The 25,232-nt window shown below is 41.2% G+C and overlaps 1 long non-coding RNA gene across 11 annotated transcripts in view; it reads right to left on the minus strand.

The window, feature by feature from the left end:
- LOC115494806 (uncharacterized) overlaps nt 1-25,232 on the minus strand; it is a 237,415-nt gene that overhangs the window by 192,435 nt on the left and 19,748 nt on the right. For 9 of the 11 annotated variants that reach the window (XR_012055791.1, XR_012055792.1, XR_012055800.1 and 6 more), the window contains one exon: nt 23,328-23,424. This is a non-coding gene — a long non-coding RNA (uncharacterized lncRNA). Of the gene's footprint in view, nt 1-17,935; nt 18,295-18,521; nt 20,288-23,327; nt 23,425-25,232 lie in introns of those variants that run through there. The other 2 variants (XR_012055799.1, XR_012055798.1) reach the window with 2 other exon arrangements.

Genomic DNA, 25,232 nt, shown 5'->3' on the forward strand with positions numbered 1-25,232 from the left:
TGTCAATGACCCCTTCTCTCTATTCCCATCCCAATGAATCCACACTCAGGATATAAACCACTCAAAGTGACATTTCCCATCTCATTCTGTTGGTGTTAATGTGTTAATGTTGTCTTTCCCTCCTTGTTCTGGGAATACAGCCTTTGGAGAGACAGCCCCTGCAATCAAGAGTCAGTTGCTAACACCACAACTTTCTTCCAGCCTCAACTCTCATTTTTGAATATCCATCTGTTTCTTGGCAAGAAAAATTTTCATTTCACGCAGTATAAAATAGACCAAGGCAAGGTGGGATGGGGCATTTAACAACCTGGTCTAGGCAGAAGGTGTCCCTGCCCATGACAGAGGATTGGAACCAGATGATCCTTAAGGTCCCTTCCAACCCAAACCACTCTGTGATTAATTCTCTGACCCAAACCTTGTCTCAACTTTAGGAGCCTAATTATATCCATTTCCCACATTCCAGCCTTAAAGAAGGGAAAGAGCACACTCTATGCTAAAAATGTTCCAGCTCATACATTTCACTCTTGAATGAAGCTTTTGACAAAGGAATCAAAGTATGCAAGATGCTAGTTGTGCTAGTAAGTCAGGACAACATCTTTCCCCAGCCTTTTTTTTTATCTTGTTTTTGTAAAAAAGTCCACCTTCATTCCCAAACCAATTTGCAAAACACTCCGTACCAAAGGGGCTGCAGACAACCATAAATTTTACCCAGCTTAACATCCTGAGCTGCACTTGAATTCATAACCTACAGGCAGATGATTTCACAAGCTTTACCATTCCCGCACGCCCCCACTTGGCACTGCCTTCTAGGAGCTCCCTGCCCTGTGGCTCTCACACAGCTGTTGTGTTCATAGCCTCAGAACTAAAACAGAATTTCTGCTTCTGCTGTTATTACCCCTGACTTTCTGTTGCTACTCAATATGCTTCCTGACATTTCCAGGCACCATGACTCAGTCAGTTTCAACAATGTCCTATAGAGATATGGCAATAAATAGCAAATTTTCCAGAAAGTAACAAAGAGAACTCAGATTCCTGAATGCCCATTTCAGCTGCAACTAGAAATGAGGGCTGCTCAAGAGACTCTTAATTTTGTGGCAACATGCATTGAATTTTTCTGGATTTCAGATCTGGCCATGCTGTCTCTAAAGTGCTCACCAGAGGCACCCTGTGCTTCGCAGGAACATGTCCCAGGCTAAAGTCACAAGACCCTTTTCCTTCAGCAGGAGGCTGAGACAGCTCTTATTCTCCCCCTAAAATGGCCTGAGGCACATCTTGGAGCAGTACCTGTTCCATGCAGGAGAGGGCAGCGATATACATGTGTGCACGCTTGGCAAATAAATTGACATTTGGACACACTTCCTTTGAGCGTCTGACTCCCCTGGAGGTTCAGATGCTGTTCATGATCACGCAGTTAAGTCAAGAAAAAATTCCATTACAACATACGACAACCTCAAAATTAATGCAGCTAGATTGATGCTAAATAAAGGAATCAAAAGTGTGAGGTGGAAAAGGAACTGCAAAAGGTACAGGATATGCTGGTGGGAGAAAGAGGTTGAACTTGGAGAAAGCAGAGGTTCACAGCAATTTATCTTTTGTTCAAGAGCTGAAAGTACAAAATTTTATTTAAATAGGCACCCACAAACATTAGATGAGAGAAGGGGAGGGGAAACGGAGGTTCCTGAAGCATCCAAAACTGAAATCTGCAAGACACTTTGGCATTGGACACCTAACATCTAAACACCAGCATGTATTCAGATCTGGAATATGTTTCAATAGGAAGTTAATGATACTTGAAAAACCTGAAAATACTTCCTTCTAAAACTCTGTTTACTAAACTTTTATGAACACCTTTGATTTTATCTTTTGGAAAATATCCCAACTTCTTCCCATAGCAGAATTATTTCCTGAAGATGTTCATGTGGATTATGGCTTTTTTTCCTTTTTACATGGAACTCAGAGAAAACTTGAAGACAAAAATAATACTCCTCAATATAAAATGCCAGAAATTTAACAAGCATGATTTCAAGTGGACCACTTCACAAATAGAAAGGAGCCAAGATGAGCCAAAACCAAGGAAATGCTCTCCAGACACTTCTAGTGTGTGCTCAGCACAAGCACCACCAAGATATACTTAATATACCCCTTATGGCAAATTTAATAACAAATTAGTTTAATAATTTTTTACTCAGCCAGTTTATAGGGGAACCCTCACAGGTGCACCAAGAAGCCGGGCATATCTCACAAAACCTTCGTAAGGGTGAAGTTTCACAGCTGGGGGAAGCAGGAAAACCCAGCATCAGGAGTGCTCACCTCACTGCTAGAACAAATGCAGCCCTTGAGGCAAACATGTTCTGCAAAACTCCAAAAACTGTCACTCAGAAGTAAAGGAAGGAAAACTGGAGCTGTGTTGGTGTTCACCTGCCTTGTGCATGGGCATGAAGCTGAATGGCATAAAGTAAATATTTAAACTAATGTCAACAGCCTACTCATTTAAAACAAAAATGCAGTAAAACAAAAACCAAAAACAACTACCAGTAAAAGGATACAATGAAAGAGCAGCTCACATATGCAAATAGTACACAAAAAGATCTCTATTTCAGCAACTAAACTGTGGTAACTAGAGCTGTATCAACAGTACCTCTTAGTGGCCACAGTAATCTGCTACCAAAAAGAGGGAGGAAGGAAGGAGGGAAAAAAAAAAAAAAAAGAAGAAAAGCAAGTCATGAGTAGAAACATAAGGGAGCTAGAGTAGAGGTGGGGGGAAATTAGAAGGATTTGGTACCCTATCCTGAAACAATCTTGCAGACATTGATCCAAAGATAGTGTATTTTTCCCTTCATTTTTAAAGAGATGTATGTGAACAGATATCACTCAGCCTATGTTCTATGTGCCACATGCCTGCACTTTCCAGAAGCCCCGTTAGCAAAACATCCTGACCTTGAAAACTCATATTTAATATGCTCAAAAATATAAAACCCACTGGAAACATTTGAGATCCAAACCAAGGTAAATAAACTTCGCATTTCTTTCCATGCGGGTTGGGGAAGGGGTAAATGAGGAATGGGATACATCTATCCATTTACAGTGTATCTAAACACTTAAAAATAACAAAGCATATTTTTCACATCCCTGTGCTTCACTTCTGCAAGCTGTGAAGGATTGCCAGGGAGCTGGAGCAACAACTTGTGGCCAGAAAAAGGTGGAATCTGAAGATGACAGAGGCAGGGGTAAGGGAACAATTTTCCTTCCATTTGTATCAGTACACAGATCATGAAGCAGGAGGCACAGCCTCCAGAGCACACTGCTAAGGCAGAGCTTGTAGGCACAGAGATAAAGAATACAGTGGCTATTTTGGGAAGATCATGGGTGTACAGTAAATGACAATTAAAGTAATGAAGAGGGGAAACAGTGAGAACCCCAAGTAAAATCTTCCCAGAGGTAGCCACATAATTAGTGGAAGATATGGAATTAAAATCAAGCCTGCTGCCACTCTCCACCTCATCAAGACAACCCAGGACAGCCTTTCCAAAGGGCAATGTTTTCGTGTAACATCTTCCAAACTTGATAAGCTTGGAATTTAAATTGAAGAAATTTGGATTTGTTAAATTTAACATAGAAATAAACATGTTGACCACTAGCAAAGATTAAAGTAGTATTTCTTTGGAAAAATAGGAGCATTCAAATGTCCTCTACCTATCATTTAACTGCAGGCTGGAGTGCTAAATTTCCTCTGACTCTACCTCATGCTTGTAAATCTTCCAGCCAGTCATTAACTGCCTGGTAAAGGACTGGCACCTCATATATTGTCACTTAATTATGCTATGCTACATTTGGCTTCCTAGGAGGCACTCATTTAGCACAAAAACACCTCTAAAGAAAATGATGTAGACAGACTGCCCAAGCCAGGGACGATGTAGAATGCTGCTGACAGGGGAATAGAAATGACAACTAAAACAGCCTTTGGAACGGAAGGAGAAACCGTAGCGACGGGGAAAAAGAAACCAAGCATGGACATTTGAACCATCAGATAAACAGCAGCTGACAGGACATTTTAGATCTGGAAGGAGGGGGCAGAGGAGGAGGAGGAGAAGTGCACCAAAGTGGAAATAGAAAATTACCCTCCTGAATGAACAAGATGTGTTTGGAATGAGTCACAGGGGAAGGCGAGTGCAAGCATCAGCAAGTTGAGAAGCTGACTGCGCGGTACCTTGCTCCTGAACCCGGTCTTCAGAAACGAGAGACGGCTGAATAAACACAATGAGAAAAACAGCCTGTTCTCACTTCCTACCTTTGCCACACTGAAATGAAAACACTCTCTGGGCACAGCCCTATGAGCACAAGGAGGGCACCGCCACTGCTGACTTCAACACAGGCAAAGGACATTCAGCGCTGCAGAATTGTCCTTCCTTCTTCTTACTCCAAAGAGATGCTTGGATCTTTCCTGCTATGGAAGGAAAACCAACCTTGCTCTTGTACAACACACACTGGCTTCAGGACCTATTGCTGAAAAAACCCCAGAGCAGAACTGAACAAAAAAGAGCCAGATCGGGATATGAAACAATACCAATGCTGCCACGTGGCAGTAACACACACACACACACACACTTCCTTCAGCCACTAGAGCCACTGTGGATGGTGCCATGGATGGAGCATTTACAAAGAACTCTATGGGAAGGCAGAACTGGGTCTTTGGCTGTTCCACAGCGGAGAAGGATTTGGAGTATTTATAGTAACAAATGGCTGCTGCAGAGGCCTTCCTCCCCTCCCTTGGCTAAACTTTATCTCCCCTCCCCTTTGTAAACATCAGTATTTCTCAGTCCCAGTGACATCTACCAAACTGGAAGCCACCACCCTTCAAAGCAGAGTTGCAACTGCTGTGCTTGGCAGCTTTACACTTAACCCTGGTGTCATTCAGCTACACCAAGTCACTGGACAAAGTCAGGAATTACATAGAAATTGTCAGTGATTGTTAGCATTCAAGTAAAATATTTCCCCACACACACACACAAATTCAATAACACCCAATTTAAGGTGGTGCAAATTAAGGTGGAAATTTAGGTTCAGAACCTAATGTGCATACACTCATATCCCTAATTGGACTGAAAAAATTGCCTCAATTCTTTCTCCCCATTTTTCATTGATAAATTAATACTTGGGAAGAAATTCCACTTCCTAATAATACACAAATAATGTGGTGGGCAGCAACAAATTTGGTTTGCTCCATATTTTTCTTTGATTCATCTCCTGAAGGCTGCTCAGGAAAAGCCTGCTTTGAGTCCATGGATAGTAAGGAATTAGGGACACAGCTTGTCTATGTAAAACTGTATGTTTGCTAATATCACTGCAGAAAAGGAGCCTCTTCAGTACTGAAGATGTTTGCTGAATGACTTTGTGCTGCTACCTGTGCAATGCAGCAGGCACTTCTGGACATGCAATTGCCTTATGAGCTACTGAAATAATTACTACAAACGGCGCTGAAAGGATTTCTAAAACAAGAGGCAGCACTGGTGTGTGTTCCTCCGAGCTGGAGAAGAGACTTGAAATCTATCCTTTCCCTTTCCTTATCTCCACATCACTTTGCCAGCAAAGGTCAATGACATGCTCACAAACAACCAGCTCATAGAATTTGCACTATTAGTGAAACCTTAGTCACCAGTTCCGGCTGCCTGCAAGTATAAAAAGCAGCAGCAGTGCAAGCCTGTGTTGGAGCTGGTCAGGAAATTATACCCCCACTTCCCAACCCACACAAAAGCATTTTAGGAAAATGAACAATTTCCAATTTAATTGGAGTTTCCAGTTTACATGCAGAGTTAAATTTTGTTTGGTTTTGGCAACTAAGCCCTTTCCTCAGTTCAGTAAGTTCTAGTGTTTTTTGAAGACAGGCTAGAAATTCAACCCAAGTGGAAAGTTTTCATTTAAGTTTTTCATTTCATCAGAAAGTTTTATTTCTCCCATCCCACAGATTTTTGACCAAATTAACCAACCAGCCTCGCAGGAGAACTCCCTTTCAACTCACAGGACCTCTGCCTTCTTACTTATTATTACACACTCAGTTCACATTCAACTGCTCACACCCAAGAATCAAAATACTAAATATTTATCCTGGGCTTTTTTACATAGCATTACTTGCAAAGGTTGAAATAAATTTGTAAAACTTATTCTAAACTAGTGCAAATATGTTTTGAAACTTTCATTGTAAATGTCAGGGAGCAGTGCTGATACCAACATTTTGGACAGCTTTTTACATGTACTAACAGTACACAAAATCTGAGGAGATTAGCATCTCACTGCAAAACTAAAGGCAGATGACAAGGCTTCAAATAAATCACAGCAGCATAAATCTGTTCTGTTTTCAGGTCACTGAGATCTCTGGACACACCCAAGTGTTGTCTTTGTTTTTTATGATAGGGAAAGAGAAGAAAAATTCACACAAAGATGCTGCATACAGGAATTTCCAGATCTTAGAGTAGTTCCACTTTTAAAGAAGGAGAATATATATATATATATATATATATATATATATATATAGGATGCAAACACAGTAATTGCCAGTCAGACTTCTCTACCAGAAGATATTTGTGTTTCTTCAGGGGACAGAAACGTCCTTTAGTATCTGGTAGTTTTCAAACATAACTGTTGAAAACTGTGCAAATCAGAATCTGCAAGTTTTAAGAGTTTAAACTAAGATTTGTCTGATCTTCTCAGTGCAGCTTTTGCCTCCATTTTGCTCACAACCCCAGCCTACAAATCTCTGTCAAAACTACCAAACTGAAAATGGAATAAGATAATAAAAATCAGAGCAAGAAACTGTTCTTTGTCTACTCCCTAACACGGATCCCAATTTCATGGATCCCTATTCATTTTCATAGATTAATTTAGATTAATTTCCAGGATACCCCAAATTGCAGCTGAGTGTTGGAGGTAGCCAAATGTGCTGGCCCAGCAACTTCACAGCAGGATGGGATCTTCATAGCAAACACTTGCTGGGCTGGGACTTAATGGGACAAATTCTCAGTGGTCAAATCCCACCAGCTCTAATGGAGCTACATCACTGAGGATTTGGCCACATTATTTTTATGTTCTTTCCTCTGCTGCTTCCCTAACCACAGTTTAAGTCTTACCTTTTAGTAGAAAATTTCCACTTGGAGAAAATCCAGGCCCTGTTTCTAAGGAAAGATAAGGACTGTGGCATTAAATTATGTGAAAATAAATCATCTTCCACAGTACTTCCCTCAAAGTCTCACTGTGCCTGTTAGAGCACCAAATGATACCTGTGGTAGATATCTGAACTGAACTATTGCCTGTGATGGATACACATAAAGCAGTTTATACAGCTTTTATAGAAGGCAAAAAAATATAAATTTAAAAGAGATTTAACAGTGGCATGCCAAGTTATATGTTCTGTAAAATACTGTTTTATGGAATATGCTCAGGTCATCCCAATGGGTAGAAAAATCATAAATATTTTTCCTTGCTTTGTTTTGAAACAGTAAATATTTTCACCCTGAAGGTCATTAAAGTGCTTACTGTATAGAGATTACTTATTTCAGCAGCCACAGTCAAGCCCCGTATATACTGTACTTTATCCTTGTATTTATCAATATTCTACAAAAAGCTGCATGTTCCTATGTAAGACCACATTTTATTAATCTATACTGAAAAATACATATCTCATGTTTGGCAAAAAATTAGCCAGGTAATCACTTAACAAATTGCACCATATTTGAGAATGGTCCACAGATATCAAAAATACACTTTATCCCTAAACATAGTTTAGCCCAAGTCTCCTTATCTCAGCATTAAGAGATTTATTAGGTATTTCCAAAAGGGTTTCTCTATCACAATTCCTAGTCAAACACACCAGGAGGATAATACATTTAATGTTATCGCTCAGGAGACATCATGCCTTATACCAGTACACCAGGACTCTCAGGGACAAAAGGAAAGGGGGAGGAGCCCTTAAAACCTTTAAAGATATGGCAAATAAATCTCATTATTATAAGAAACGTGGCATCATAAATGAGCCTTTGATAGAAGGAATATTTCACTATGAATACTTGCAAACTCTGTAATAAAAATCAATTTAGACTTTCCAAAAGACTATTACAGAGTGGATATGAATGAGAATTAAGGAAAGAAGACTATTAAATCCTGTCTCTAATACATTCTAAAGAGCAGAGCATTGTAAGTTGAGTGTAAAGCAAGTGTATAACACATTTATCATGCTTACCTACTCACAGCATCAAACTGCTTGGAGAAGAGATCCTCTTGGAACATAAATCAACCAAGAAAACTGCACACATAGGAGTATTTTAGTGAAATGACAGAGTAATTACATTTCATTCTTCCAGCAATCATAGTGGCACTTGGGCAACAGATTTTTTACAGCCCAAACTCAGTGGTCTCCAGATAAACATGCTAACCAAGGTTCTTTAATCTGTTTGAGGAGTCTTTGTTTTGTCATAAAAACAAAAATAATAGTAATAAATCACTGTTTTGTGGCAATATTCCTACTTGTTCATAGCTGAGAATACTTTTATCTGGCAAAAAAACTAAAAAATAAAAACTAAAACTAAAATACATTCATTGAGTAGAATGTATAGGCTTGTACAAAAGTATCACAACACAAAAGCAGAAATGTCTCTGTGCTCAGGTTCAAACTGAACCTCTGTGGGAGGTCAAGTGCAAAATATATAAAATTCACTGGTTAAAGTCTACATTCTCACATTACTACACAAAGCACAAGTGAAAACAAACTTGCACTGTCAATTCAGCACCACAATTTTCCAAGGCTGGCCAGTCCTGGGGTCTTCCTCAGTCTTTGCATCAGGAACTATAGGAAATGACAAGGTACTGTGGATTACGGAACCATTATCCTAGAACCATGTGACTGGAAAATACTGTGCTTCAGCTAAGGTCTTGCCAAATCCCAGATTTACACATGCCCAAGGGGCTAGATCAGTTAGCACAGACTTAGCAAACCACCTGGAGACATCTTCATGACTATGAATTTTTTCTTCAGAAACCACCAAGGCCACATTTGAAAGATCCCTACCATGATTAAACTCCATGGTGCAACCTGGACCAACAGAATTTGAACATGTCCAAGCAGATATTTCTCCTCTGGTTTTCCCTTACCATTCCTCTGGTATCAAGTATCATTCCTTGCTTTGTGCCTCAAGGCTTCAAGTAAAGTTACAAATCTAGCCTGAGAATCAGTCTTTTCTCTGCTAGGAGAAATTGCAGAGCCTGTATTTGCATACACCCTGGAAGAATACATTCCAGACCAGGGTATCTCCACAGCATCCCCTACTATAAGATGTATGCTAGACCCTTCCCTGAGACCAGCAGCCAGGTGATAACCTTGGAAAAGTTTTTGGAAGGAATTTGGTATATCTGAGTCCTCTTTGGGGAAGGAGCGACTATGGGGATTTGCTGCAGATCAAAGCTTCCAGCTATGATTGCTTTAAGTCCAAGATATGCAACAAAGTGCACAAAAAATGTTCTCATATGAAGTTTGTAAAAATAGGGGTGTTAAAAATGCTCATGTCAAAATCAAAACCAAGCTGAGCTTCTCTACTTTAAAACTCTGCTCCACAGCCAAATAGAAATATAAGCCTATCATATATAAGCCTATCATGTATGAATGAATTCTGAATTATTTAAGCCAGCTTACAAATTTAAAATGAAAATCAAGCACCCTTGTGCAAAAACTAAGAATAGTGTCTAAAATTTCACAGCAGAAAACGCTTTACTTCCAGAAACTTGGAAACAGCCTTTGGTATTTTTGGTTCCTTTTGTCACCTCATGACAAACAAATCCCTTTTATTTTTAATAAACCCAGTTGTATTTTCCACAGTTTGCATGACTGACAATTCTTAAAAAAAAAAAAAAAAAAAAAAGGCAACTTTAAATACACCAAGCTCAAATTAGAATTTTGGAGAAGATCATTTTTATATGGAAGTCATCAAATCACAGAGAAGACTGTTTTTGCAGCCTGTTGTTCTCCAGGGCTTGTTCTTTGAGCAACTTTTCCAAGAGCAACATTGGTTCTGTTTGCAATTCATCTCTCCAGTGAGCATTTTTAAACTTGAAGAAGTGGCAGTGTAGTGGGGGAGGGAAATGAGAGGCCAGAAGACAAAAATGTGGACATGTTTAAAGCAGGGGTCCTACAGGAACAAGAGGGTTCGGCTTTGCGTGCCTGTGAATGTATTTTAGATTTAAAGGAAGTCTTGCTTGCAAGGCAAAACCGCTGGCAGTGTGAATTATACGAGCCAAACTTCCTCCAGTTTGGCAGGGCAGAGAGAGCAGCCACTGTGGTTTGACTCTCACTGATAATAGCCAACCCTCCCTCCACCCCCTGAAAACTCAGCGCTCTAAAAATAAGAAGGAAGCAAAAGGAGAGCCATTTCCTTGCCAACACCAGTAGCTGGGAGGCCTGGAATGATGCCATTAGATACCCTGCTATTTATTGCCCATTTCCACCCCATAGGAAGCTTGGGGAAGTAGTTGCCAAAAGAAAAAAAAGAAGGGAGAAAAATAAACCTTCCTGTTTGGCTTAACATTTGACAGGACAAAGTCAGATAATTCTAGCTCTACATTTTGCACGTTCTTGCCCACAGTTGTTTTCCTCCAGAGGTTCCTTCTGAAAACAAACAAGGATTTTTATACATCACTGCTTTCAAAGCAAACACAGGAAGTATCTTCTTCAGTCTCCTTTGCTATTTCACTCCCTCTTCACTGGGAAGACATTTCATTCTGGACAGCACAAAACCAGGAGTATTAAGATACTTATGCTCATTAGTTCAGTTTCCTTTGGACTTTTTCATCAATACCAAAGTTTTGCAAGTTAGCTGTAGTTTTAACAAGTTGTCTCAAATCAGAGACGTGACTCTGGGGGAAGGAGTGGGAAAAGAACAATTAGCTGAAGAGAACATTATTTGCTATGTCCTCTCTGTCCAGATCAGAGAGGATTCAAACTGGTCTCCTGTCTGCCCAAGGAAGGTCTTACCTGCAAGGCTAGAAAGGTACTTTAGCACCTTCTCCTAAAGTTGTTCTACTTTATTTAAATTAAGGATTAATTAAAAGGATCAAGACAAACTATCACCTGGTGGAGCTAAGCTAGTCACCTAGCTCAGGCTCTAGAAAAGCTGTCAAAGCTGAGATTAGGTGAGTATCTGGAGACCAATTTTAAGTGTCTGGTCCAGACTGAAGCTGGCTAAGAAATGGTCCTGATAAGAGACCAGTTCCCAGTGCAGAGGCAGTCCAAACAGTGACGTAGAAGGGTAACCACTCACCTTCTCCAGCCAGGCCACCAGTCTGAGTGATCAAGACAGGGCAGATTGAATCCTGCCTGACCCACAGCCTACAAACATGCCACAGGACAGTAGAAAGTGCATATGGTGGGAACATGTGAAAATGCATCATTAGGACCGGATGGGAAGCTTGTTTCTTGTCCTGCTAACATTTTTAGGATTACAATAACAAATTCTTCTGCACCAGGACACAATAGAGGAGACAGAGTGGGAGACACCCTCCAACACCCTCCTTTGAAAAAGAAGCATCCACACAGGACAGCCAAAAGCCCAGTAGTCAGAGCTTGTAGCAGTGAAGGAACAGGAACCTGAGAATCAAGACCTCATGTTTGGCAGGCACATCTCCCACATTCCCAGGAAAAGCTCTACCCTCCGGGGTATTGGCTATTCTGAGCTCTCTGCTCTGGCTTTCTACAGGAAATCTGTGCCAGATCACAGAAATTTTTCCACGCAAAAGTTTCATCCAAAGCAAAAAGTTTCCATGAAAAGTTTTGATGAAAAAATTGTTTTCTTGGAAAATTCCTAGCAAGCTCTAATCTTCACGTTAAACCATGGCCATGGATTTACAGCAGTGTGCAGCACACATGGTGACTGGAGCCTAGAAAAACTGTACTGAGCTCTGGTTCTTCCTCCAGCTCTCCTCTGGGACATGTAAAATCTTGCATCCTCTGGGTCCTATATAACCTCCTTGTCAAAAATGCAGCACTTTTTCTGTTCTTTTTTTTGTTATCAATCAAACTCCTGTTATTTCTCAGGACTAAAGCACCAAGACCAAGAGTTTCTGTAACTTTCCCTTTTGTTTTCACCTAGTCACACCAAGCGATTCCCCCAGCAGGGATCATCTCAGATGTCCTCCCTGAATGGTGTGGCACAGAATTTACAGACACAGAAGGTTTTCTGTTACTTGCAAAGGGTTACAAGCTGCTGAAAATTCTTCCATTGCTCCCTGCTGTTTTGGAAGAGCAGTGTCATCTTCGAAATAAGCAGGGACAGTTGAAAACAGCAATGAATCTCTCTCCAATGCAGTGCACAATATCATGGAAGCTGCCTTTGTAAATGCAAGTGTTTGAATTGCAATTCTCAGCTCTAATAGGATTTCTGCTTGCATAGCAATTAAGTTATATTCTTTTGGCAGCTTTCAGTTTCAAGAGGAAATTACATCTTTCTTTCACAAGCAGTAAAGATCAGGAGGCAGTTTAGCACCCCACACTTCAGGATTTTAGAAGGATTTTTTTCTGTTCTTTCCAAAAAGCCTTCAACCTTGCCACTCACAGTCCCATTATTTCCTTCTTTCAAAGGACAACACTGAGGACTGAGCACAAAGCTACCTCTGATTGAGTGTCATCCATATTAGAAACTGCAGATCCATGTTAAATTTGGGCTGAGGTATAACACAGTTGTCATACTGGCAACTAAAAAACTTATGAAAATCATGCATTTCTACGTGCAATAGACAAAGAACAGACATTGATGGCTAATCTGGTTAAAATTATCTCATATTTGGTGTAGGCCAAGTGCAAGCACGTGGACAGTTCCCCTGGAGCAAGTGCTGTGCAGTAAAATGTTGTTTCACAGCAACTCATCTGCGTGCTAAAGCTTTTTACTTGGAGCTATGGCTCAGGCTAGACACAGAGTCAACCTGACCTTCACAAGAAGGAGTTGAAGGAATTTTGAACCCTCAGTCTCTGAGCAGAGATTTCTTCCTGGCCAGGTATGAAACCCAGGAATGCTCATTTTTATACATATATTTGAACAGCCAGTGTGCATGTGAAACATACCTAGGAGGGGAATATACATGGGAGCTGTTCAAGTTTCATGTATAACCAACACCACTGACTCCACACAGTTTTCTCTTACTTGAAGATAATCATGGCTTATGATGCCAAAGCTTCAATCCCCATTCTCTCCCAGCACTGAGAAATCAGTGTCAGTAAAGTGCTACTACAATATGCATGTTGCAGATGTATATGGTGATTGCCAATGGATTGAGCACCTCCCAATTTCTGTGCAGTAAAATAGAATATGGAAAAGGAAATAATATTTTCCTCTAAGCCTCTTTTCCTTATGCTGTCAAAACATCAACTACTCTGCCGTCTCACTCTCCCTAGCTGATAGCACCCTGCACTTTTACACTGTTTGTACTTGCTCTGCTTAGAATTCAATTTCCTCTGGTGATCTGCATGCAGGCAAATATTGCCCAGGGCACTAATGTATATTTGTTCTTCTTGAATTGCACACAGAAATATTGTTGCTATGCGGCGAGCACAAAACAATCCAGAAGTCACCTGACATCCTCCATCAAACATTTAGGAGTCATCAAACTTAATTTCCCCTTTGTGCCATAAAACACCGAGAGGAAGCTTTAATAGATTGTATTATGTAACGGTTCTATAAAAATAGCAGGCCAGCACTGGAGCACTTCCTTCCTGAGGCCCAATAACCTATGCTGAAAGGATACACACCGGTTTCCCTGGCAACCATGAGAGATGACACTAGGGGAAAAACAGCAACAAAAGGACCATTTTTTGCTTAGTAAAATAAGGTCTGGCTTCAAGCTTGTGATACAGTGAATACAGAGTGCCTGACAGAGAGAGAACCAGTTAATAATTCTGCTCAGGTCCCAGTGACCTTGCAAAGCTGTTAATGCTTTTCATTTCTTCTTCTGCTGCCTATGAAAAACCAAAAAAAAAAACCAAAACCACAACAGCAAACTCACTTCAGCAACTATTAAAGTTTTAAATATTTTTAAATTAAAAAGAAAAATAAAATCAGGAAAAGAAAAAAAAATACATTTTATGCAGGACTGTGTCAGAGATTGATCTGACCTCCTAGCATTTCCACATTTCTCCCCTCCACTTGCATAGATCTCAGGATTTTCACTTTTTGGTTCAAAAGACTCCTTTCTGTTTCCAAGCCTGCCACGCTTAGTATTCCATTGTCCAGCAGACAGCTGTTTTCAAGACAGGGTCTTTGCAAGTAACAAAAAAAAAACAAAGTCCCTCCCCTAAAAACTCACAGTGATACAACACCACACTAAAGGTACAACCCAATGAGCTAGAACACTTAACAAGATAATCTCTCTCGCCTTTTTCAGCCCTTCCACAGCTTCCATAGTCCCACAGGGAACCAGAGAGAAAAGTGACAAAAATGTTTTTTGTTTCAGTCCAACCATAAGGGTTGGAAGTTTCCTTGTGGGATAACCACATGAGTTTATTCTTGTCGCCTTCAGCTTTCCCTGGGCAATTTTTAACCCTTGCTTTTTGCAAGAGCTCCTGCTGAGGCAGCTCCCACACCAAGCTGCTTTCTTCACTTGCACCTCAGAAACCTCTGGCACATCAAGGTACTACACAGTGCAGTGTCAGTGGGCAAACTCATGTTTTTGAGAAGATTAAAAAATAAAAATAAAAAAAATCAGTTGTTTTCTCTACAATCTGGAAAGCAGCTGTCTAAGGCTCATTTCCAGCCTTTCTGAAAAATTCCCTTCCTCCTCCTTGTCAGTCAATACCAGGAGGCAATGCATGTGAGCAGGAAATGTAGTGGCACATAACTCTCCTGCTGAGCAACTCCACCATCTTGAAGTAGTCCCAGGCTTCTCACACAAGCCAGAGAAATGTAGCATGTCCTGCTGAGGAGGAAACCCAAGGACAGAGATACTACTCTACAGCAGCAGGTATCCTGGCTGGAATGCTATTTCTGTCATTATAGTTCCCTTGCTAAAAGCATGTCTTCAGTCTTCAAGAGGATATTTGGATCTTGCTCTTCATTTCCTCTTGGAAGTGAAAAGGTGTTTGCTATGGCTGTATTTCAGCAGGGGATTAAGTCACCCCTATGTGTTACCTACTTCACAGGATCACACACGTTCCTTTAGACCTGTTCACACTGGGTGAAACTCTCCCCGACACACAAGGCCAAGGCATGACATAACTATTTAGGAGGTTAAACAGGATTTGAGGGGTGTGTAAGGCACTGTAGCTGGATAAATTTCCCTCAAGAGGATTTAATTCTGACACACTAACCCTTTCAAACACATATATGAGGCCTTTATGAAATGTCCAGTTTAGGTGGAAACAGGTGAGAAACAAATTCTTCTGACATCTTCAAAGCAGTTTTGTGCAGATTCTCTTGTGCACAAATTCTGCCCAGTTCTGACTGGGAACTGGCCACCAGGGCACTGGTACAATGCTCTGTGGCTCCCAGCCCTAAAATTAGCAATGACACAAGACTCCAGAGCAAGGTAGCAACAGACAACAAGAACAACTGTCACAGTGAAGTTCAGCTCCATTAAATCCAATTGCCCAATGGGATAGTCCCTAATCTAGCATGGAAGTCTGAATGGTGCAGAAGCAGCAGCAGAAATGCAACCTGGCAAAAAGTCCCAAGAAGTGAAGCACCCAGCACCAGCACAGTTCCTGTGAACCCCCAGGCTCATCCAGCAGCACAGCTGGCAGGTAGGGAGGCAGATGGAGTAAACCCTCAGGTGTCCTACAGCTCCTGCTCCTACCTGGGAGCTGCCAGCCCAGCAGCCACATTTGCTGACTGTTGCAATCTTCATTACCTTGGACAGAAAACCCTCTCTCTATCAGGAATGCCTCGCTCGCCACCAATCGAGCAGCCACTAACAGTGCCCGCTCCTACCCCTGGCAGGATGCCAGCTCACGCACAGCTTACTCAGTTACTTAGTTACTATGCTTATTTAGCACCTAAGTAGGTAGAGCATTAACGTGCCAGCATTTCAAAAGTTAGTATGAGCTCACTGGGCATTTCCACTTCCGAGTCACAGCAACCAGCACAGGAATAATTAAACCAGCTACAAATGCCTCCAAATGTAAGGCTCACATAAGACAGACTTTTAAGGGCAAAAGCAAACAACATATCCTCCTCAGAATATTTTAAAACAATAAAGGAGAATTCACAGATAGAGTTAAGCCTGCAAAATTACCCCCAGTACACTTCAGAGAACAAAAATACAGGGAACACGCAGGAGTCCTGAATCAAGCTGTAAGGAGGTGAAACAGACACCTGAGAGCATGCCAAGGCAGGTTAGTGTTGCCAATTAGAGCATGCTGAACTTGCAGCCACTAGTACCTGCTCACTGCCCTGCAGACACACTGCTGGCAGCAGGCTGTTAACATTTAACCAGGGCCCTGGGGCCGCTGCAGTGTCTTGGTGAGCCTGTGGAAACCTACACAACCTCCCTGGCTTTAGGCTGCGCCTACGGGTTCAACACACACAACCATAGCACTCTTGGAAGATGACACCAGCAGCTTCCTATAGGATCTGTCCAGCCAGGAGCTAGGCCTGGATTGCAACAGTTAGGCTAGTAGTGATCTTGGCAATGACAGTAAGAATTAAGGACAAATATTTTTTACTTTCAAATTAGCCATTTTGCCAGTTTACCTATGTAAATTTTATCATTTCACCACACCAGAGAGAATTGGAGCCCCAAAGGCAGGTGAAGCTTTTGATGCTTTTAGGTTTGAAAGAGAACAAGCTTCCAAAATAAAGTGCATGTCAAGACCAGGTCCTTCAGATTTACATCTTAATCCTTCCAGTAACAAGGTCACAGCTGTTCAAAACAGGTACTCATGCTGTAATACTTTCCCTTGTGGAGAAGCAAGTTATGTATGAAAACCTAAGAGCTACCATGCTGTCTCAGAACAAATCACCCATCCCAACAGCCTGTCCCCCAGTAGTGGAGGGAGCAGACCTCTCAGAAGGAGCAGAACTGGGTGAGCACACACGATACCTCCTGGCAGTCTCCCAGCAGCCAACCATTTGAGGATCAGAGACTTCCTGTGCCAGACTCCTTTTTATCTATTTAGTCACCCTCAATTAATTTCTCTTTCATGAACCTGTCCAGTTGACCTTTGTACCCATAAAGCACACTATCTAGTTGCCCTAAGTGGATAGACAGGTATCCCTGGTATGTGAGACAGCAGCATTTTACTGCTACTGAAGGGAGGAAACTACAAACCAAGAGTTTTGCAAGGCTGCCTGCTTAACACAGCTCGTGATTTCCCCAGCACTGCTCCCCCACCACACAGGCTACGTGATAGAATCAGCGAGGTGGGTTAAAGTTGGACATCTCAGTGCTACCAGGTTTGTAGGGACACAACAATTAGAAGCTGGAAAACAATTCAGGATTCAAGGGGGTTTTCTGATGGCTGAACTCAGCCTCTGAAGTATCTTAAAGCAAGCAGGAGTTTGCAGGAGCATCCCTATTTAAAGCACTATAAAGGTGTCTCTGCAAGATGCATCAGAGGATAACATGGAGAAATTCATTCCTTAGCTCCAAATCCACAAGGAAGAAACCAGTGACTGAAGTCATCAAATAGCAACCTTTAATTAGTGCCTCACTAAAAGCTTGTTGTGATGACACATTAAATGAAGATAGTGAAAGAAAAAAAAAAAACCAGCATAGAAACACTTCAAATATTCTACCATGACTTTGAAGCCAAAGTTCCATCAATTCTTATCACAGCAAGAAAGATCCCATAAGACAAAAATAAACCCACCAGAACCATCAAAGCAAAAGTTACTGTCTCTTGGCACTACTGACATATTCATCCATAACCCTCCTCAATTGTGTGCCAGCAAGAACTGCAGTACTTAAGTCCTACCTGAGCACTGAAAACAGCCTTTAAGTGGCATTGAAGTGAAGCAAAGCAACCATGTAGACTCCTTGGATGGGAGGGAATTCTGCCATCTCTGCTCAGCATCTGCATCTGCTCAAGTCTGTTACTGTGTCCAGCAGCTTAGCAAAGCACCTTTCCCTCTGGAGGTTTTTTCCATGGTGAAACTGAGGTGTCACCCAGGCCAGTCCTCTGATCACAAAGAATCACTATCCCTGTTAAACAGATTCAAAATTAACCCAAGAAGAAGGTGGAACTTGACGACTCTTTTAAAAAAAGCTTGGAAGATCTCTAAAGAGAAGCCCAGAGGAGGACAGATTCTTGAAGGTCTCTATTTTATTCATTCTGCATTGAGCAACTTTGAGTGTAAGCCAGAAATGTACAAACAAGGTTCCAGAACAACTACATTACTTAAAAAAAAAAAAAAACCAAACCATGTCACAGACACTTAAGACTCTCCTGAGAATAAAACTATGGAAAATCATCTAGCATGTTCTGTCTTTTGCCTGGAACACAGGGAGAAAATGCTTTTGCTGCCTGGAAAAGGACAGAGAGGGAAAGGTCATGATCTTACCTTTGCTCTGCACCAGTGCACACATTTCATTCTTGGTAGGGATGCTTGTGCTGTCTCTCTGATTTACACTCTCCAGAGACTCTTGGAAGGAGTGGAGTCTCTGGAATCCTGTCTGAGCCAGCCCAAGCACTGCAAGGATTCCTAGAGCATGTAATCCAGGAACACTGTCCCCTACCATGCTTCCAAAAGCCATGGACAAGCCTTCTACATGCAGACATTCACACTCTAAAAATAGAAATCCTTATGCCTGCAAGCATATCTCACCACCACATATTAATTTCTATCACTGGAAGTGTTGAGGAGCCTGCCAGTTACAAGGCACACTATGAATCAAACCTGAAATAGGCAGAGAAGATAATGGAATTTTTTTTTTTTAAAGGCAAAATGAGATCTTATGTGTCCAGCACTGAGAACCGAGTCTACCTAAATCACAAAAAAGTTCCATGCTCCCTGCTGCTCCCAAGAATAAGTTGTACTCTAAGCAGATCCTGTGCTGTTAGCTGTTACTCCCTTCAGGCAACTACTGCAGGGAAGTTAATTCTGTTTCCAAGTCACATCTTCAGGGCTCCTTTTGCATGTTTACTGTCAAGCATCCAGCACATGAAGGCAAACATTTGGAATAAGGCCTTGGGTGCAAGCCACATTTGTTGCTAAATAAACAAAGCCAATGCTACAAAAAACAATCATGCTTCAAGGTATAAAGCAACAGGGTTTTTTAGCCAAAGAAACACCCAGCCCCTCATTGTATCTCCCACCTGGGAAGATACCTGGGCAAGTGATCCCCCTGAGCCTGAAGCACTGATAAAGGCCAAAGGCTGGGAGTGGCCAGGAGAGGAGATAAGCCATTGGACTGACCTAGCAAATCACACCCTTTGTTCAGCTCGTTTCCTGGGGATTTGAAACAGCTTTTCCCATTCTCTCTAAACCCAGATAAATAAAGAGTGATGGCTTTGGAGTTTTTCAAGTTACAAGAGCAGGAGGAAAGACAGGCCTATAGTAACAGGCTTTAACGAGGATGCTATCAGCTGACATAGGGACCTATATATTGGCTTATTGAGCAGATTCCTCCCACAAACAGTGACAATAGCTTGTTCCCCCACATACAATTCCAGTAAAGCTTGAGTACTTCCTATATCCATGTTCCTAATTAAAACAAAACAAAACCAACCTTACCACAACCAAAAAAAGCTGACACCATCCTGAAAAGGCCAACCTACAGAACCGGGCGGGAAAGAGATTCATTTTCAGTGCTGTAACCCCTCATGTGTCCTATCTGGTCTCGAGTAGCCGATAAGTATCTGACACCCCGTGACAACATCCAAGTACTGAAATTTCAGTACAAAGCTGAAAAGAAGGCAATAATAATGTCGCAGGTTGCATGGAACAAACACTGTGCAATCAGAGAAGAGCCAAGAGCTGGCACAGAGCACTACAACCCTTTCTATGGCACCTGTTCTTACTGGTGCTATACCACCAGAAAAGCATTGGTGCTACTTGAGCATTCTGAAGGACTAGAAACGGCATAATTGAGCTGCAACATATTCACAGAATATTTTTTGCACTTTTTCTTCCAGATGCTCCCACACCCTCCATCTAAGCTGAACATAACACCTACACAAAGGTTTGTGGTTAGGGCAAAAGTAAACCCATTATCAAATTTCTCTGAGACTGTACTGGAAGTTTACATTGTAAGAGGAAAATCAAATTTTATGCATCTGATTATGAATACCACACATCTTAAAGTAAATATGGCCAGCCTGATTTGGGACTATCCAGGACACAAAATGTTCAATGTAGGAAGAAATGTTTTTAGCACAAGGAGTATTGTAAATGAACTCTAAATTCTCTCAGCTTATTTTCACAGTTCTTACTGAAAAAAGCCTTTGTCTTTAGTTTGGTTCCTTTAAGTTCAGTTTTTGTCTCAATGTTTTGTGCTCAAATATAGCTGTACTAACAAAATTGGGTACAATGTTCCATAATTCTCTACAGATAGACAAGGAATTCTCCCTATATTATACTTCTGGCAGTCCCTCTGTGCAATTCAACAGGTGCATCAAATATTTCCAGTTATCCACTCACAGTCATAAAAGCAGAAAAGAAAACTAAGGGCAAAAATTTAGAAACGACAGCTGGAATACAGAAAGCTGAAGTTATTAATAGATTTTGGACAAAATATATAAAATGTATTTTGTAAAAATGTGGAAGAAATTAAGTCAGCTCTAGACCAAAAGGTGTGTGTTTTGGGATTTGATGGGTTTTTTTCTTCTAGGACTCAAAAAAAACTTCTTATTGTGAAAGTGGTTTCACAGCTTTAGGGCAGATCAGTCAAGCAGACAAATAGATACATGATGGCTACCAGAATATATATCAGCAAATGGTGTCCTAGATTTAAAGACAAATGGATTTGAGTCCCAACAGTGAATGGCTGGTCCGTTCCCAATAAAACACAAACCTACCTCCTTTCAGAGTTTGACCAGGAACACATTTTAATGAAGTCAGTGGAGAAAAGGTGTCCCATTCAGCGTATTTGCCTACTTTGAAAGACAAATGAGGATCTCAACAATTATTCAAGGAAATAGGTATTTTCTCCAAGCACTTTTGTTAGTTTAAACAAAATCGTTAATTTTGCTCAATTTTCAGATTCAAGTAAAATAAAAACCTCAGAATTATTCTCAGGTCAAACCCATGAGAGTCAAAGAAAAAGGGCTAATTTCACATAGTTTGGTACTGAATCATGTGGTAAAGCTGGGCTCACACAGTAGGTTTTAGCACATGTTTACACAAAATTGGATAAACAAAATCTGTAAGGAATTCACCCACAAGTGCATTTTAAAAGAGTTTATTCTTGGCACAGATGGGGACAACTCCCATCAGCTTGAATGGAAAACTCACCTGTTTATGCCAGGACTGACTTTGTTCTCCAGCACCTGCAAACATAAGGCAGAGGACCAGCATCCCCACAGTGAACTGAAGGTTCATACCTTTATGAGGTCACTCTTTTTGATGAGGTGGATGGCAGTGGTGAACCAGGATGTGGGCTGTTGTGTTTTCAGAGCTATTCAGCAGCCATATTTAAGCAAAAAAAAAGCACACTCCTTCTGTCCATCTTAAGGACTTGTTTGGAATTATAAAGACATATGGTATTTTTAGAGGCTGAAACAAACTGACTCACACTCACCACTGCCAATTGAGAATAAGGCACACTTACTGATGTAACCAATGTTCCACTTCAATCTGCTTTCCCATCAAACCTCAACATTTTATTTTAGCTGCAAAAAGGTTTATTAAAACCCTGTAGCCACATGATAATTCTCTCAACTGAGAAATGTGATGCAAGGCTCAAAAAAACCCAAACCTATGCAGCTGCACTCATTTTAAAAATCACCTTAAGTTGCATAGCATTCCACAGAGTTCATATTTTATTGTGCTGTTTAAATGAAAAGAAAAACAGTTGTTCCTCTGATTTTTTTTTTTTACATACCCAAAATCAAGGAAGTATGGGGTAATATCCCAAATTCTGTCACCAAACCCACTTTGTAAATTCCTTTTGCTGTCCTTAACTGGCAGAAAATTTGTATTTGTCCTGCACCTTTGCCCTCTTCCCCACAAGCTCAGGTTTTCTGTTATATGAGTTAGACATAGCTGCTTACCCACCCATTTCAGCAAGAGCTGGAAGTTTTAAATCCTGGAACCTGAGCTGCATAGGAGGTTTAAAACTTGTTAGATGGAAGATGATGAGCATGTTGTATTTATCAGCTGGTTGCAAAGATACCTCTCACAGCTGAAGCAAGAATATACTTGCAAGAAGATACCCAGGATAGGGAATGTTAATTTTCTCTGTGTTCTGCTCCCAGTGAAGCAGCTGAGTGAATGACACACCACTTTTCTCCTAGATGACAGCGAACAAAAAGCACAGGAAAAATTTATACTGTAGTGAATCACATGCATATTTTGACTGGTGGAAGCTCTGCCAGAGAATGGAAAGAAAGATTAATTTAGTTGGTTTATCCCTTCCTTCGACTTCCATGCAGACTAACACAGTGCCTCCTCACAAAGGCTGCCCACAGCCTGGCACGGCTCCAGGCAGGCACTGGTGTGTGCCGGCTGTGGATCAGACAGCACTTTGTCCTGGCCAGGATGTGGTCTGCCTTTGTAACGAGGCCCATGCAAACGGGCGCCCATCAGCCCCTGCAGCCGGCTCTGGCAAACACCACTTGTCCCTTCACTAGACATAAATGAACTGTAACTACCTCAAAGGAGAACAAACAATATAAGAAAAGAAGAGGAAACATCCAGATTTAACCAGATTAACTATAAAGGCTCTCCCGCGGGAAGGCTCCCTGAAGAGGTGAATTCAGGCACTTATTAGCAGCTATTAACCACGTTTCTGGTTTGTGATGTGCCATGCAGTGAAAAATACAAATCTGTGATTTCCCCTGTAGAAGAATTTAGGTAGGATTTTTGGCTTCACAGAAGACAGATTAGTCACAGCATAAACTGCTGCCCTACACATTTCATATTTGTTTTGCATCCCCAGCATCCTGCTGAAAAAAGTGACAGGAAAAAATATCTGTGCTGGGCTTAGAAGCAAATGCACAGCACCACCATGACCATCACCATTCCTCTGCTGTGCTAAACACTTGTTATTCATCTTGAGCCCTTATTTTTGTCATTTTGCTTAAGCCTGGAACACACAGACTTCAGAAAAACTGTTTCTTATCAGAAATTGCTATCACAATGTTTGTATTAAGAGAAGGAGTACAATGAACAGCAAAGACCTCAGAGTTTTTCCTCAAAATTTCTTACCTTATTCCTGCCAGAATGCTGTTAGTGCATGATCTTGGGAAGAAAGATCAACAGAATTTCCACTGCATCTCATTTTCAGGGATACAGGACTCCATTTCTGAAAGCAGAGAGATTAAGGTGACTGAAATCTGAAGTACTGATACTGTGCTGGGAGAATGGGTGCTGACAGCAAGCTCTTAACTCATCAGCAGATGCAGGTCTTGTTTACTGTATTTAAACTCAGTAACAGAAGCAAAAACCCCATGAAAGCAGAAAGAAACAAGGAGCAGCCAGACTGGCCTCTCTCATGACTAACACAAGATAACCACCTCTATCCATCTACAAACTCCATTGCCTTGACTAGAGAAAACACAGTTTCAAGGGACTATTGGACCAAGATATATCATGTTTGGATAGTGGTGCACTTGCACCAAATAAAAGCAAAAATGTGCCTAGGCAGATGCAGCTGACATAGAAATAAAACTCCTCACAGAACTCTAAACTGTCCAGTAATTTAAATATCGGAAAGTGCGAAAGACCACAGCTCCCCCTCCACTTTCTTCACAGGTCTCAGGCCCAGGACAAATTATGCAGATAATAAAAAGTAGAATAGTAGAGTATGTTGGACCCACCACATTTGCAACATCCTCAGGCAAACAGATTCCTATTCCATCCGGACCTCATCACAGAAGATGTTTGATACCACTTCCACTAAGCCTCTTCACCAAACTTCAAATCAGCAAGGTGATACAGCCACCATTTATGTGCCAAGCAATAAAACAGAATCAAATAAAATTTGGGCTATTCCAGAATAAAACCCTTCCTGTTTCCAACTCTATTCTTATGAAATACCATCAGTTAGAGCTCCCGACATTAAGTAGAGATCAGTTAGCAAACCCCGTGCCAATAATTTAATCAAATTTGAACCTGTGGTCAGCTAATCCTTCTTTGGGAAAACTGAAGACCCTTCATCTTCCATTATTTTTTAAATGGAGATTCCCCAGCTGCCAGGCAGAGATAGACTGTAAACTGCATCCAAACTACACTGAAAACATCCATCAACAGGTCCTTGCCAAAAGGCAGCTCCCTGCTCCTGGTGTGGAAAGAGCTTCTCCAACCAGGAAGGAGCTCTAAGGCACAGCAGTGAGAGGCCCTTCCCTCCAGGTTGCTCAGTACAGAAGGGGCTCAACAGTGCTTCCCCTACTGCTCAGTCAATTATTTGGGACCTCTTTATGTACTAAAACCTCATTGCCTGCAGTGCTGTTGCAGCTGAGGGTCAAGTCAGCAGTGGAACCAGCAAAGGCTAATATTATTCCAGGGCACTCTGAATTGGTACACTAAGAACTGTTGTGACACAACATCTAGCCAAACATCTTTTTCAGTTTCAGTTATATCAACACCGGGGCTATACAATATACTAGAACAGCCTTCCAGAAAAAAAAATCTTTAGGATTTATAAATTTTATTTACATACTTACAAATCACCTGTACCTGTCTACAAAGACTCCAGTTTGGCAATAACACTTGTCTGTGTTATTGCACAGTCTCCAGGTACTTCTTGCTTCTCATTCTCTTTCAAAAGTTTTTGTCTCCCTGGAGCACCACCCCCTTCCCTAGCAAGTTCCACTCTGCTCCTAATGGAGATAGGGTTAAATTTACAAAGTGTTTTTATCCTAATTACAAGCCTTTCAGCTAGTACCTTGGGCTCAGCCTCAGCAGGAAGCAATATGCAAAATATACTTTCGTGCATCTGACGGTCCCCAAAACTACCGGTCATATAAATTCTGCCAATTTACTCTAATTAAAGCTAAGCAGTGTCGTGTGTGCTTAAACGGTCAATCTGTCTTGAAGTAATTACACCTGAAAGCAGGAATACATCAGTTTCCTTCTCCTGGAATTAAACTCAGATGGGGCAGCTGAGAAACA

Source organism: Taeniopygia guttata, chromosome 4 (genome assembly GCF_048771995.1).
Source record: "Taeniopygia guttata chromosome 4, bTaeGut7.mat, whole genome shotgun sequence".
In the NCBI taxonomy this organism is placed as follows: Eukaryota; Metazoa; Chordata; class Aves; order Passeriformes; family Estrildidae; genus Taeniopygia; species Taeniopygia guttata.